Source organism: Acyrthosiphon pisum, chromosome X, assembly GCF_005508785.2.
Source record: "Acyrthosiphon pisum isolate AL4f chromosome X, pea_aphid_22Mar2018_4r6ur, whole genome shotgun sequence".
NCBI classification, from domain to species: Eukaryota; Metazoa; Arthropoda; class Insecta; order Hemiptera; family Aphididae; genus Acyrthosiphon; species Acyrthosiphon pisum.
Genome location: NC_042493.1, coordinates 59,908,145 through 59,912,109, shown reverse-complemented (window position 1 = coordinate 59,912,109; position 3,965 = coordinate 59,908,145).

The window sequence follows — 3,965 nt, the reverse complement described above, 5'->3', positions numbered from 1 at the left end:
CAGCGCTTCTAACGTCTGCCAGCGGTTGCCGACAGCGTTCCGTAGTGGCTGCCAGAAATTAATTGTCAACGAATATTCCTATGGCATTGCTTATCTGTTAGTGATGGGATTTTTCGTTCCTTTTAGTGAATCGTTCCTTTCGTTCCAGGTCCACAAAAGGAACGATTCCAAATGACTTTCGAAATGTTCCTTTCGATACTTTTTACTATCACTACCTAACTAGTACCGATACCGAACCGAACTACTACAGACTGTTTTCCAGCCACTCGTATTATACGTACCGATTCACAAGCACGCGTTTCAGTTTACATTCTTCTTTGTAAGCCACTTCGCAGTGCCGGGTTAACAAATTTTCCGCCTGGAGACAGATTTTAAAATATCTCCCTTTAACCCCCCCCCCCCCCACAGATGTATATATATATTATACAACCTACAAAATAAGTAACAACATAGTTTAATTTAGATTGTTTAATCAATACATATTTCTAAAAACATCGTAATGTCGATAGTTTTTACAGTTATTGACCTTATTGAAGAAATTTTGAATTTTAAGTGTAAGAGAAATAATAAGTTCATGGTTTTTATTTTTTTCCTCGGCTCATTTACGACGAAATTCAGCACCACTTAATTTTATTTTATTAATATTAATAATATTAGCCAAAAACTAAGTCCTTTTGTTTAATAAATTTATTATTGTAATACCTCATAGATAAATAATAATACATACCAAAATATATTCCATATTAATTGATTTTACCGACTTCTATAAATGTTTGTAGACATAAAATAAAATTAAGGGCTTTATAGGTATATTTCGTCACTTAAGATGCAACACCTCATATCTCATTTTTCTCAACTTTTCAGAAGAGCAATAAAACTGGTTTAAATGGAACTAATATGACTTTCTATGATATTTTAATTTTTTTTATAATCATGGAGTTGTTTTTTTACCTTAGAAAAGTTAAAAAATTTAAAAATATGTAAATCGAAAAAATGTCCTGAGATAGCTTGTGTTGTCGTTTGTAAACGTTAGATAGATATAGTTGTCTAATTAATTTAACATGCATTTTTGTATAATACTATTTAATATTAATAATTCTAGGTAACACTACAGGTTATTTATAAAAAAAAAAAAACAATTTAATAAAATGAAATGAAATTTAACTTTATCAATTAACATAAAAACATATTATTGTTTAATAAAATGAACAACAAAATAAAATAAAATATAAAAATTATAAAAATGTTCCTTTAGTCTTAAGTTTAAAAATCACAATATGTTGCAGTTAAAATTAATTTACTTTAATTAATAACAAATACATAAAAATCAATACAATTTAATCACTATTAAATACATTAATATTGCTTGTGATATTGCTCTCGGTACTTTGGTTATTTCTTTTTTTTCTTCTTGGCACCTTCAATTTCCATGTCCTTCCTGTGCTTTTAAATATTTTGCTGTTGTCGTTTTAACATTTTTCTGCTTTCATTTTCGCAAGGTATATTATCATAAAATGAGTGCGTATCAGATGGCATCATCCCCTTTAAAAACTGTAAATCATTCCATTTGTCAAGGGGTATTTTAGCTTCTGAAATGTACAGGTTTGGAAATGAAGATGTTGATTGCACTTTTTTTGGCCTGCCTGGTAGTTCTTTTAATTCATCATCGAAATTGAGCTTGTAATATATAACTCCATTAGGTTCATGTTGTAGCATACGTAGATCAGTTACAGTCGGATCACCAGACCTTCTTCCAGGACGTATAGAGCTGTATATCATGTCTTGACTGTAATTTTTAAAGAAACTGTAGTTCAACAATTATGCACGGTATGGCATGGGAAATTTTCTTGCAGTTATTGAATGAACTACGAACTGACTAGGCAGATACACATCAACGTTTTTGTACTGGCGTTCTATAGTGCTGTGTACACTATCACACTCCATTTGAGTGTGCCCTTTTTCCAGATACTTTTGGATGATCGTTACCTTTTTGGACATACTCAAATGTAGTAGTGCATTTGAGAGCACTGCATTTCGGTTCTGATAACAGCACCCGTCTGAATATATAATTACCGTTTTTAATGACTTGTTCAACAACTCATTGATATAATCACATAGGCACGATGCAAATGTGGTTGCGCTTAGTGAGGTCTGTGTTTCATCAAACCAATACGCCATTGCATCGTGTGTTGTTAAGTCATAAACTGTGTAATTGTGAGCTGTTAATTTCAATTTATAGTATGCTGCACTAGCTTTAATATAGGGTACAGTTTGAACGGCCATTAAATCGCAACATATAGTGTGACATTGTTCATTTTGAGCAGCAATTTTGTCGTTATGTTTTTCATTACGAGCAGCTTCTTTCTTGGCCAGATGCTTTGAATATACCTCTTGATAAACCTGCTTATTTTCGTAACTGAAACAAATGTCACACTTGTCCTTTTTAGGGATGAATATTTCAATATTCTTCTCTCTCTTTATTTTATCAAATGAAAACCTTGACATGGGTGCTTCAACATTTTCTAAGCATTTAGTTTTGTACATTTCATACTATTGACTCCAAGATTTTATGTCTGTTTGCAAGAAAAGCTTCTTTGAATTTTTTCTGCAATAATGTGATGGTAGTGTTGGTAAATTATCGAAAAAGCTGGTCAACGTTAGAAGCTGTTGGTCCGATCGTTTTTTCTTCATTGGAGGTTTAGTTGTTGACGTGAGATCTTCATCAACAAATAAATCAGCCTCATCACTATCTTCTTCATTTTCTTGCGGAAAACGAGTTGAGGTTTTTTTCACTGGCATATTATTTTCATGGAAGTTTGCGAGCCAATAGTGAACTTCAGATTTTTTCAAACCCAATGTCTGAAGGTACATTAGTTGGCAAACTGGTACTCTTTTGTCATGAACTTTCAGATAATAGAAGTAGCTAGAATTTCTTTTTGAATTATTGTTTCCTGTAGTTTTTTGTTTTGTTTCTTTAATTTCAACCGTGGAACAAACGTACATTCTCTTGGAATCCCAAGACATATTCTTCCAAAAGTCGTTGAATAGAAATTGGCGATCTTCTTCGCTTACAGAATCACAAAGCCTAGTAATCCATTTTTTGCAGACTGGTGATTGACAAGGAGGACCCATAACCCGAGCGGCTCGTTGAACATCTTGAAGTATTTTATTTGTACTCTTTGCATCCGCCCTCCTAAAACCTATGTAGGATTCTCCTCGCATTCTATTCGTTTGTGCTTTACTACGAGTCCATGTTTCTGGTTTTGCAACTCTCTTCCTTTCTCTGAGGACATTATTAGATTCTACATTAATTGTGTTATTCTCAATGTGCATTTCATCAGCTGGTGGATTTTCTTCAACTATAGGAACTTCAGGATTAGAAAAATTGTCGTTGGTTATAGGAATATGAGAATAAAAACTAGTTTGGCAGTCTTGATTAATTGATAAATTAATATTACTTAGGTCATCAAATTCTTTAAGAATTCCATCTTCCAAATAAAGAATTTCCAGGTTTTCCAAATTTAGGTCATCAGAAGAAACCAATTTGTTAGATGTTTGAGGTTCTACAGAATTATTTGATAATATATTATTATCATTATCTATGATATTCATTTTATTTTTGATGTCATTTTTTGATTTCACGTGTAAATTGTTTTTTACTACAGAGTTTCTGCCTCCTACTTCTTTCAAACAACCAAATATTTCGTCTACAGTGAACTGATCATCTGTACCATATGAGTCACTATCACTCACCATGTCTATAAGAAAATGTTACAATTGAGGGAAACATAAAACTAATAATATAATATAATATATTTTATTTATTTTCTTTATAGTAACTACCAATTTTTCTACACTGCTTGTATAAACAATAAAAATATTTTAAATTGAAATATTTTAAAAATATTATATTATATTAATCAATACTAATTCGAAACGAGTTAAAAAATAATATTAATGTATGT